This window comes from Zingiber officinale, chromosome 2B (genome assembly GCF_018446385.1).
Source record: "Zingiber officinale cultivar Zhangliang chromosome 2B, Zo_v1.1, whole genome shotgun sequence".
NCBI lineage: Eukaryota > Viridiplantae > Streptophyta > Magnoliopsida > Zingiberales > Zingiberaceae > Zingiber > Zingiber officinale.
The window spans coordinates 107,668,212-107,681,565 of NC_055989.1; the positions used below are offsets into that span (position 1 = coordinate 107,668,212).

Consider the following 13,354-nt stretch of genomic DNA (forward strand, 5'->3'; position numbering starts at 1 on the left):
CCATGTTCAGCCGGTCGGCCAGCACCTGTTGTTGTTACTGCTCCACAATTTTTGCCGCTCAGGCTTATATCAGCATGTCGAGCTCCTCTTGCGTTAGCGTCAACGTGGTGAATCGTCTAGTGTCCTCCATCTACTTGTTTGGATGTAAACTACGTTCCCATAGATAGCGCCAAAATGATCCTGTCCAAAAACGAGAAGGTGGAAAGCTAAGGATGTGGTAACTTCGCTAACCGGCTATAGACCTCGCTTCGCTCTATAAAACAAGTAACGTCAGTGCCGAGCCAAGGGAGGGGTCCCCGACGTTGGCCCTCCGACGCTCAAGTCAATCACCAAAATAGTGAAAAAAAAAGTGGAGCAACAGTAATTCTAGCGCAAATAATGAATCTCGTATACCTCTTCTGGTGATGGACCCCCTTTATATAGAGTCTTGGTGGGCGACGTGCACGCTTCTCAAGACATGGACACATTCTCCAATATGTCCTATGAAATAACATGTCAGGAAAGTACCTCTGACACCATACTTTAACAGAGCATGCATATCCCTAGCAAGACAATAGAAGTTTCCGCCGTACGATCCGTCTGTCGACCATACCTCGTGTCAACGACACTATCTCCCAAAAAGATGTCAAGAGATACTATAGTGATCCCGTTGTTTGGTCGAACGGGGTAACTGCTCGACCGGGACTCCTCCTCTCATCCATGGCCAGGTCCCACTACTTGGTCGAGCGGGGTAGCCGCTCGGCCGGAACTCCTCCGCTTTGTCGGTTTCAGTTGCTCTTCCCTGCGGTAACTGTGTAGCAACATGTCCTCCCCCGTTTAGACAAACTATCCGGTCTCCTCAGTGCCCCACTGATCCATACTGAACGTCGGATCATTGTATCATATTATCCCCGAGTTGCACGGGCCGTCCACTCAGACATGTCTACCGTCAGTCACGCACTGAATACCTCGATCGGCCATTGCAATTATCCTCAATTCAACTCTTTGACACCCTATATTAACTATCCTGATTTTGACCTCCACCTTAATAATTGACCCTGTACCAAATGAGTCTCCCTATATCACCCTATCAGTAACATAATTGAAATATTTATGTTGTAACAGATGAACTATGTCTGCTCTAATATAATTTATAAAGATGCTAAAAATAAGGATAACTTCAAAAATAGGAATATCCTGATGCGGAATAAGAGGCTTTTCGATAATAAATAAAAACAGGACTCCCTTTTAGGATTCTAATAAAAAGGAATATCTTTTTAATTTTTGCTCATTATAAATAGAACAAGTACTACTGCATAAATTAAAATGTTTTTGACACTCAATAAACATGCATAATTAATCATAACTGGATCTCATGATATCATGTGTAACATCACCAACTTGTCTGGGAATCTTATTAAATATATCAACAAATTCTGCATTGAAACTGATGATTATTAGCCATTTTCATCTGGTCAAGCAGCGTTCTTCATGTGGTTCAAAATGGTGAAGTATTCGAGACCACTTCGTTCCTCTTAGAAAACTATCAATCATCAACACACACCAAAGCTTAATAGTTAAGAGAATTCATATGACTTACTATTTTAAAAAAAAAATAATTCTGAACTGGAAAAATATTAGATTACTGTTCTTTCACCCGTCCAAGATTCTGAACTTGAAGAAGGGATGCTCACTAACCTGTGGTATAACCTCAGTCAAAGTGATAGATGGACAATAACTGGATCATCGATTCCATTCTCTCCCTTTTTTTTCTTGATTATTCTGCGCACAAATGGTAAAAAAAAACTTCATCGTCAATATACAAGTACAAAATACAGCAGGGTCACAGTTTTATAACCTTGCAAGCGCAGGATACATGTGAAAATTTCCATCTTTGCTCCGGCAGCCAGTGCAGTAGGGTCACATTTCGATTTGCAGGCCCGGCTTTTAGTCAATAGCAGACAAACAATGAACATTTCACAGGGAATTGCTGGAACAGACAAACCATGTAATAAATCAACGGCAATGGAGATCTTTCCTATGAAGCATATTTTGAAGGAACTGAGGGCACCACAAAAAGTTTTTCAACATCCATGTACTCTCGTTGGAGCAGACCTTTCCAAAATGGTTTGGCATCCCTCTTCTGTGAAGCTCGATTGTAGTCTGAAGTCCTCATCGTTAATTTATCAGACTTAGGAACCCTAACCTTATCGATTAGATCAGGAAGCTTCTCCTTAGACAGATATCTAGCAATGAGCAAAGCAGATGAAAAATTGCACCTTCTTGCTAAAACTAGAAGTATTCAGATCGACGCCCTCTTCATCTATCTCCCCGTTCGGAGAACCCCGTAGACTGTGGTCGTCCAGTTCTCCGCGAATTAGAGGCGATATAAGCTGAGTCCTTCTAGGAACCTCCGCGCTGCCGCAGAATCTCCACCAAGGCTTCCCGTGCTTCTCCGGCGGTCGATGAGTCACCGGAGGCGGCGGACGACGAGCCCTTGCCGTCTTCCGTAAAAGAAAACCGCGCCGGCGCACCTCCCTGCCGGTTAATCAACCTCACTAGGGTTTGGATCCCTCTAGGGGCCCTCCGTTCGTCATCATTAGCGTCGAACGACTTCGAGCCGTTACATATCGTGGTGGGCCGTAACTAACGTAACCGATCTGGGCCCACGCCTGTTCTGGCCAAGATCAGACCGGGCCCAACCCATTGACAACTTGGACTGTAAAGTTGGCCCACGGATTTACCTCCAATCATGATGACGGTAAGTCAAAAGGTCAAACTTCCATCATGACTCCATCGTACACTAGATCCGCGAGGAACGCTTCCCTTAATAACAGATATTTCTTTAAATATCTTTCTTCTCAAGTATCCCTCAAGGATATTTGAAGAATGATTGAAAATCATTAGGCACAAATCTTGTGGCCTATCAATATGATGGGATGTCACTGTTTTGAATTTTTTTATTTTTTTTTAAATTTAATTAAATATGATGGGCCCACCAAAATTGGTGGGCTGCCGTTATTTTTAGATTTTTTATTTTTTTAAAATTTAATTAAATTTAGAAAATTAAAAATAAATCAAACGTTAACGTTCGAAAACTTAAACGTTGGGTAACATTCAATTTCTCCCTATATATACATCCTTTCTTTCATCTATTTTCATCATTTCCATACCCTTTACCTACAAAAAATTTAGAGAGAAATTGATAAAAATTTTGGTCATTATTTTAGGGATTTGTTCAACTCTCCAAATATCGACGAAAATTCTAGTGAAGAAAGTTCTCAAGTTCGTCATAATATTCCCGAAGACACAACGAGCCCTGCAATATCAGATCCCGGTGAGGCGTTATTCATGATGGTAGTGCGCAATCAATTTAGAGTGGCTGAATTCGTGCAAGATTATCATGGGAGTATACAAAGAAGAGGAATAATTAATAGAGATTGTGTAGCTGGATACACTTAACTTGTCAATGATTATTTCTGTGTTGAGCCAGTGTATACCGATGATATATTTCGAAGACGATTCTAAATGAGAAAAGAGTTATTTTTGTGAATAGTCACTGATTTGAAAAATCATCCTAGTGGATTTTTTAAATGGAGGGAAGATGCAGCAAGAAGAAAAGGTCTATCGCCGCTTCAAAAATGCATGGCGGTTATCCGTCAACTGGCTTATGGAGGTTCTGCCGACCAATTTGACGAGTACTTGTGAATGGGTGAAACAACTGTCCTCGAATGCTTGTCCAACTTTTGCCAATGCGTGATACAAATATACGGAGGTGAGTACTTAAGAAAACCCAATGCAACTGACATCACTCGTTTGCTTGAAATGCATGAATAAAAGCATGATTTCCCTGGGATGTTAGGAAGTCTTGATTGCATGCATTGGGTCTGGAAAAATTATCCGATTGCGTGGAGGGCACAGTGCACATGAGGTGATCATGGTTATCCAACAATTGTGTTTGAGATAGTCGCATATGTCGATTTGTGGATATAACATGCATTTTTTGGAGTTGCTGGATCTTACAATGACATCAATGTGCTTAATGAATCACCTATTTTTAATGACGTCTTAAAAGAAAATGCACCAGAAGTTAATTTTATTGTGAACGGTACATAATATACAAAAGGGTACTACCTAACAGATGATATATATATCCGAAATGGGTCACTTTCGTCAAGATTTTTTCTTGCCCTTGGGATCCGAAAAGAGTGAAATTTAAGGAAAGACAAGAGGTTGCAAGAAAAGATGTCGAGCGGGCATTTCGGGTACTCCAAGCTCGTTGGACAATTATAAGAGGTCCAGGGCGACATTGGTTTATGAACAAATGCAAAGAAATCATGTATACGTGCATTATTTTACACAACATGATTATGGAGGGCGAAGGTCATGCAATATCAATTTGGGATTGCAAAGAACAAGATACAATCGTAGCGAATCATGGCTCAATCAGTGAATTTGTTGAATACATTCAAAGAAATTCCGAGTTACGTGATACTCAAGTGCATCATCAGCTTCGTCATAATTTGGTTGAACACATCTGAGAAACATGTCATCGTGATGAGTAAATAACTAATTTATTATATATGAAATATTTAGTTATTCAATTCTGATTTTGTGAAATATTTGAACTATGTTATAGTTTTTTTTTAAATGTGTTCGCCCGATGTATTGTTTTCATTTAAATAAAATATTAATATTAAAATAATTATATTGAATAATTGTCTAAAAAATATTTACGAATAAATGATAGACGAAATATATTACAAATATATATTAATTTTATTTAAATATAAAATTATATGTAAGTTAATAAAATGGTCATGAGACCCATAAATATTTGATTGGTGGGATATTTGATTATGAAGTTAATGATATTTGAGAGTAAGATATTTGATTGGTGGGACTCATAATGTTTGGATAGTGAGATATTTTATTGTGAAAGTTGAGATATTTGAATAGTAAAATATTTAAAGAGTGATATAGAAGTGGGATCACAAATATTTGGGAGAAATATCTCATGCTATTATGGATGCTCTAATGAGCTTCCAATAGCCAGTACGATCACGTCATCCAATGGAAAGACGACGAGTTAATAACTTCTATTAATTAATTTAAAATAATTTTAATAAAATTTAAATAGTTTTTTGATAAAAAAATATATTGATATAAGTGTTGAAGACTCTAAATCTTAAATTGTAAATATAATCCTAAATTTTAAATCCTAAACTTCTTACTTATCCTATATATTATAGTAGCTATTGCATAAAGAATATTTTTAGCATAAAATTATTAAAGGAACGTCTTTTGATTTTCTTTTTGAAAAAGAGCAGCGTGCGTTTTACTGATTTGTAACATTTGAGTGTAGGTGAAACCCGTGCGTGACTCCGTGTTGCATGCCAGACAATGTCGGAGGGTTCTTCGGGAGTGGTTTTCCTAATGGTAAAATGATGAATCCGTCTGTCCCAGTATCCTTATCAATTTATCTCACAGATAATACGGAGAAGGTAAATCATGAGAGGAGATAAATCATGAGAGGAGATAAATCACGGGCGACTACTAGTCTTTGAAATAATGACTAGTATATAAGGGAGACATTTACCTCAGCTTTACCGAGATTCGAACCCTAGACCTCATAATGGTAACATCTCATGCGCTAGCCACTAGACCCATCTGAGGGGACTAAAATTAAGGTTGGGTAAACTTTTTAACGTGACTAGGCCCACCGTTTCGCGACCCCATACCCCTGAACCCCCCGAAGGGATTTTTTAGGGAGCCTCAGTACCACATATCCGATGGATAAAGAGTTGATAAGAGGGTTCGAACTCGGCACTTCAGTCAACATTACCCCAAATTAGAGACTTTTTAATTGATAAGAACCTGCACATGTGAGGACTTGAACCTAATATCTCAATTAATGAATAACAACGTCATAACCAGAAATTGGATCATCCATAAAAGGTTTGCAGACTACATTAACTAAAATCATTACTGCTATCAAGTGCACAATACAGCATATTTTAGAAAAATAAATTTTTATTATGTTGATCTTTCATATACTTCTAACCCCTCTATTAAGTGTTTGATATTAAAAGAAGAGGAAGGGTGACTATGGCATAGAAGACTTGGACATATCAATATGAGGAACATAGCCAAGGTAGCTAAGATGGAGCTAGTAAAGGGACTACCAAATATCAAGTACATCAAGGATAAATTGTGCGATGCATGCCAAGAGGGTAAGCAATCAAGGTCATCACACAAAGGTAAAACCTTAACTAGCACTTTATTACCATTAGAATTATTGTATTTGGATCTTTTTGATTGTCATAGAACACCTTCTTTGATAGGTAACAAATATTGTTTTGGTGATAGTAGATGATTACTCTAGATATACTTAGGTTTGTTTCTTGAAACATAAGGGAGAAACTTTAGAAACAATTATAGGGTTTACCAAGAAAGTAGAAAATGAAAATAACCTCAAAATTAATAGAATTAGGAGTGATCATGGTGGAGAGTTTGAGAATTTGAACTTTTCTAAGTTTTGTCTAGAAAATGGCTATAAGCATGAATTCTTTTGTCCAAGAACACCTCAACAAAATGGTGTAGTGGAGAGGAAGAATCGAGGTTTACAAGAGGCGGCTAGAACCATGCTCAATGTATATTCCTTACCGAGCTATTTGTGGGCCGAAGCGGTTAATACCGCTTGTTACATTCAAAATCGTGTCTTGATTCATAAGTTTTTAGGAAAAACACCTTTTGAACTATGGAATGACAAAGTCCCTACAATTCACTATTTTAAAGTCTTTAGTTGTAAGGTTTATATTCTTAACACTAAAGATGACTTAGGAAAATTTGAGGCCAAGTCCAATGAGGGAATTCTAATTGGATACTCATCTACTAGTAGAGGATATAGAGTATACAACAAAAGGGTTCAAACGGTTGAAGAATCATCCAATGTTGAGTTTGATGAATCCAGTAGTACTTACCCTAGGAAATCCCCTATTGACAAGAATATAAGTGAACAAAATCAAAACGTTACTCAAGAAATACAAAATCTACATTTAGGGGGTATTGATCAAGGGGGAGGAAGAGATGGCTTGGATGATGAAAGAAACAATATAGATAATGATCCTCCCAAAGATGATGATTCCATAACTTTGAGGACCATAAGGCATCATCAAAATCATCCTATTAATCAAATAGTTGGAGATGTGGCCCAAGGGGTAAGGACTAGATCCTACTTTAGAGATCATACTAGTCAAATTGCTCTAATATCACAATTTGAACCAAAATCAATTGATGAAGCCTTAATTGATACGGATTGGACACTAGCAATGCAAGAAGAGTTGAATCAATTTGAAAGAAGTGATGTATGAGAATTAGTTCCAAGACCAAATGATAGTACAATTATTACAACAAAATGGATTTTTAGAAACAAATTGGATGATCAAGGAAAAGTCACTAGAAATAAGGCTAGGTTAGTAGCTAGGGGTTTCAATCAAGTTGAAGGACTTGACTATGATGAAACTTATGCCCCGGTTGCTCGATTAGAGTCCATTTAGATCCTATTAGGATATGCCGCTTATATGAGTTTTAAACTTTATCAAATGGATGTGAAATCGACATTCCTAAATGAGTTCATTAAGGAGGAAGTGTATGTGGAACAACCACCCAGATTTGAAGCCATAGATTATTCAAATCATGTTTATAAACTTAAGAAAGCCTTATATGGGTTAAAACAAGCTTCCCGGGCTTGGTATGAAAGACTCTCAACCTTCTTAATCTCCAAAGACTTTAGAAGAGGAACAATTGACCCAACCCTATTTTTAAAGTCTAAGGATGGAGATATTTTTGTTGCACAAGTTTATGTTGATGACATCATTTTTGGTTCAACAAATAATGAACTTCTTCATGACTTTATCAAACACATGGAAAGTGAGTTTGAAATGAGTCTAGTTGGCGAATTGAGTTTCTTTTTGGGATTACAAGCCAAACAAACTAGTGAAGGAACCCATGTTTACCAAACCAAATTCGCTAAAGAACTTATCAAGAAATTTGGGTTGGAAAATGCTAAAGGAACATCTACTCCTATGGGAACTAATACCAAGATAGATAGTGATCAAGAAGAAAAATTAGTAGATCCAAAGTAATATAGGAGCATGATTGGTAGTTTGCTATACTTAACCGCTAGTAGACCGGACATATTATTTGCGGTAGGAATGTGTGCAAAATACCAATCATGTGCCAAAGAGTCGCATTTAGTAGCGGTCAAAAGAATTTTGAGATACATCAAGAGCACTCTTAATGTGAGTCTTTGGTACCCTAGAACTCGAACGTTTGATTTAATTGTGTTAGAGTGTATACTAAAAGCCTAGCTTTTGTAAACATTTATTTTTGAAATAAAAGAATCACATTGGTCAAATGTCTACATTTATTTGTTAAGTGTAGTTGTTCAATTAATTTATATTATAGATAACATGGTGTGTGGTGTCACACACAGAAGATCATGTTATCAGTTCTTTATAAATTATAAACAGTTGCTCACGACTAAGATGGAAAGGAACAAACCATTGAAATAGTCATAGTGTAATTATGTATTAGTTTATCTTGACTAATAAATTACACTAGTACACTCTAAGTGTATTGAGTAGGACCATTTTAGGTAAGTTTTTTTTATACTGACTTAATAAAAGAACTAGACCTTAGTTATTATGGAAGTGTGTGCTCTTAATCCTAATATAATAACAAGCACATATATTTAGTATTTATTTCTTTAACTTATCAAAGGGTGAGATTTAGCTTGATAAATCAATAGGCCCGATAAGTTGGGAAATGATATTACTTATAGTGTGTGTTGTTGATTATAGAAGGAAATTGTGTCCTACTAATCTAGGTTGAGAATGTCCTCAAGAGGAGCTCATAAGGATTGTCATGTTAAACCCTGCAGGTGGACTTAGTCCGACATGACAATGAGGTTGAGTGGTACTACTCTTGGAGCTAGATATTAATTAAGTGAGTTGTCAGTACCTTACTTAATTAGTGGACATTTGTTATCTTAAATACAGGGAGACTAACACACTCATGATAAGAAGAAGCCTATAATACAATTTGGGATTTATGCGGTAGTGCAATAATAACTCTCTAGTGGAATGAGTTATTATTGATAAACTTAAGTTTTGTGTTCGGGGCGAACACGGGATACTCAAGCTCGTCGGAAGGTCAAAACCAATTTCTCCTCTAGGTCCCTCTCGCAGCCTCATTAAAACCTTAAGTCCACCTATATAAAGCCCTTCTTAGTGTCCAAGAAGAGGTCGGCCTATGGCTTGGTGACTAAGCCAAAGGGGCCGGCCAATCTCCTTAACAAAGGGGCCGGCCCTATGCTTGGTGCCCAAGCAAGTAGGGGCCGACCATAATAAATTCAAATAAGAGGGGTGTTTTGAATTTTTAAAATCTTCTCTTTGTAGAAAACTACAATTTTTAAAAGAGAGTTTTTAAAATATAAAACTTTCCTTATTGAATTAGGCTACATGGTTTAGAAGAAAATTTAAAAGTTTTAAAACTTTCCTTTTTTAACCATCCTCATAGTTTTAAGAAAAAAAGGAAAAGAAGTTTTAAATTTGAAAATTTCTAACCATGTTAAAAAAGGAAATTTTAGAAGAGAAGTTTTAAATTTTAAAACATGGTTTTAATTTTTAAAACTTTCATTTTTTAACATTCACTTTAGGAAATTAAAAGAGAGCTTATAAAATTTTATAAGAGTTTTTTCTTTGCTTATAAAATTTTTACAAGGATTATTTCTTTCCTTTTAATTATGGCCGGCCACCCTTGCTTGGTACCCAAGCAAGGGGCCGGCCAATCATCCTTTAAAAGATTCAATCAATTAAACCAATCAATGATTGGTGATTGAATCAATCAAGAGGAAAGAAAAGGAAAAATAAAAGGGGAAAAGAAAAAACAAGAGGAAGATTTTAATTTTTGTAAAAAGTCTTTCCTTATTTGCCTTGGGCAAGTAATATAAAAGAAGGGGAGAGGAAGCCTCATGAGATAACAATTCTTATTCTCTTATTGGTGATCCTCTTGTGGCCGACACTCTCTCCCTCTCTTTTCCCTTTGCTCTCTTTTGCTCCTTGGTGATGGTGGTGGCCGAAACATAGAGAAGGAGAAGAAGGCTTCTGGGTGGTGTTCATCTTGGAGGATCGTTGCCCACACGACATCCAAGGCGAGGTGAGGAATACGACAGAAGATCTCGAGGTCATTAGCATACAAAGAGAAGGTATAACTAGTAATTTTCTTCCGCATCATGCTAGTTATTTTTCTTTGTATGAATTCCAAATACAAGAGGCAATAGATTCTAGTTTTTTGAATTTGTGATTCGATTGTTCCTTTTGGTTAAACCTAGAGTTATATAAGGAAATTAAATATTAGCTTTCCTTAAAAGGCTTTGTCTAGGAAGTGGTGGTTACTCCCATATCCAAGAAGACCTAGTGCCTCGCCATGTTTAACCTGGAAGTCAATTTTGGAAATTAATATTTAATTGAATTTATAACATAGGTGGATTTGGATCAATAGTGTTAAGTTCCACTTGCGATCCAAATATAAACCATTAAGAACAGATAAATTAAATTTGGAATCAATAATGTTAAGTTCCATTTGCGATTCCTAATTTAACTTCTAAAGAACACAATAGGTTATTTAGGAAAGGTTCAACACTTGTACAAAAATTTTTGTACAGTGGAATCGGTACGATCTTCCTAGGACTAACCAACAATTGGTATCAGAGCTAGGGTTTGCCTCTGTGTGTTTAGGTTTTCAAATTAATTATGCACATGTCATACATAATTTAGGCAGGATAATAGTAGGATGTGCTAACTTTGTGGTTGCAGGCTCCAACTATTATGGCATTTAGATATTTTGTGTGATTGGACCCTTGAATATGTCAAGGGCATTATTTTGTGTGTGCATGATTGTATGTATCAAATACAGTAGGATCTGTATTAGTTTTAGAATTTTACTTTTTTGTTCGATCTAGAGTATATGTACATTCCTTTGTGGAATATAGGATCGATATATGTAAAATTCTATATTTGTCGCGGATCGTATCTTTGCTAGGCGTGGTGCTATTGGAGGACCAGAGGCGCAGCGGAATAAGAAGCAAGATAGATGCGACAACTCGATCCGATGGCGGTGGCTAAAGATGACAGCAGCTAGGGTTGGAGCATACGGAGAACAGTGACAGAAAATGCCATAATAGTTGGAAAATTAATTTTCATATTTATTGCTTTTATTTACTGTGATGTATGTGTGCATGTGATGTATGCTAGCATAGGTTAAAATTCCTCACCTTAAATAACTAAGTGGGAGAGAGATTTTTTAAAATAAATTACACGGTCTCCATTACTGGTTTGTAAGTGTTGCAAACAAACTTACGCGTTGGCTCTGAGTGTCTTCCTCCATATCAGATGAGTTTGTTTGCGGATCACTAGATCAAACTTTCATTTTGGATAACTATAGGAAATTAATTAAGAGCGTGTGATCTTCCCCATCGGAAGGGGCACAATCTTATTAATGGACTAAGCGTCAAGTAATGGTATACACTTAGGCACGTCTAATAGTATCCTCCCCATCGGAGTCACTGCTATTATTTGTGTGATCGAAGGAAAACTAACTATTAATTTTATTTGTCATAAAGTTAGGTTGACAAGAATAAAATTAATGGGTAAAATCTCCTCTTACAAATGTTTGATTTTGTATACGTCCACACTATCGTGGCATGCAAAATTCACGGTGATTTGAGGTGTTGGTTAATTTAAAATAGTATTATTTGAGGAATCAATATTATTCTAAATTTAGAGTCTTGACCAAAGTTTATTTTTGTGATTCTTAGGATGACTTTCAACCCACTGGCCATTACTCTGAAAGAGAATAGACTTACTGGTCCAAACTATATAGATTGAAAAAGAAACCTGGATATTGTCTTAACTGCTGAAAGCTATAAGTTTGTACTGTCAGAGGTATGCCCAGATACTGTTAGAGTGTATACTAAAAGCCTAGCTTTTGGTATAAACATTTATCTAGAAATAAGAATCACATTGGTCAAATGTCTACATTTATGATAAATGTAGTTGTTCAATTAATTTATATTGTAGATAACATGGTGTGTGGTGTCACACACAGAAGATCATGTTATCGGTTTCCTTATAAATTATAAACAGTAGCTCACGACTAAAATGGAAAGGAACAAACCATTGGAAGGTCGTAGTGTAATTATGTATTAGTTTATCTTAACTATATAATTACACTAGTACACTTAGAGTGTATTGAGTAGGACCATTAGAGGTCGTTTCTTTTATACTGACTTTATAAAGAAACAAAGACCTCAGTTATTATGGAAGTGTGTGCTCTTAATCCTAATATAATAACAAGCACATATATTTGATATTTATTTCTTTAATTTATCAATGGGTGAGATTTAGTTCGATGAATCAATAAACCCGATAAGTTGGGAAATGGTATCACTTATAGTGTGTGTTGCTGATTTTAGAAGGAAACTGTGTCCTAGAAATACTAGGTTGATAATGTCCCCAAGAGGAGCTCATAAGGATTGTCATGTTAAACCCTGTAGGTGGACTCAGTCCGACATGACGATTAGGTTGAGTGGTACTACTCTTAGACTTAGATATTAATTAAATGAGTTGTCAGTAACTCACTTAATTAGTGGACATTCGATATCTTAAACACAGGGAGACTAACACACTCATAATAAGAAGGAGCCCAAAAATGTAATTTGGGATTGGTGCGGTAGTTCAATGATAGTTCTCTAGTGGAATGAATTATCATTGATAAAATTAAGTTGTGTGTTCGGGGCGAACACGGGATGCTTAATTTTATCGGGAGACCAAAACCAATTCCTCCTCTCGGTCCCTATCGTAGCCTCTTATTTATAGAGTTCTATACCCACCTATACCCACCTTCTAAATCTACCCAATAAGGGGCCGGCCAAGCTAGGGCCGGCCTAGGTATAAAATTGGGTGGCCGGCCCTAGCTTGAACCCAAGCTAGTAGGGCCGGCCAAACTAAATTAAAAAAGAAATTTAATTTTAATTTTTATGTGGAAGATATAATTTAAAGAGAATTAAAATTAAAATATCTCTCTTGTAATAGATCTACAAAAGATTAAAGAAAAAGATTAGATCTCTTTCCTTATTTGTAGATTGGAGAGATGTTTTATTTTCTCTTTAAATATTATCCACATGTTGATAAAATTAAAATTATAGAAATTTCTTTTTTATCAACCATGAAGGGATTTTGAAGAGAAATTAAATTTACAAGAACAAATAAGGAAATTTTTGTTGATTGGAAATTTTTTCTCCTCTTTAAAT

General features: G+C 36.2%; 1 long non-coding RNA gene across 1 annotated transcript; it reads right to left on the reverse strand.

The window, feature by feature from the left end:
• Positions 1 to 1,335: 1,335 nt before the first annotated feature.
• Positions 1,336 to 2,590, reverse strand: LOC122049401. The gene is made up of 3 exons (XR_006130949.1): positions 1,838 to 2,590; positions 1,678 to 1,761; positions 1,336 to 1,522 (listed from the first exon to the last, which is right to left on the reverse strand). It is a non-coding gene; the product is annotated as an uncharacterized LOC122049401 (long non-coding RNA).
• Positions 2,591 to 13,354: the final 10,764 nt, after the last annotated feature.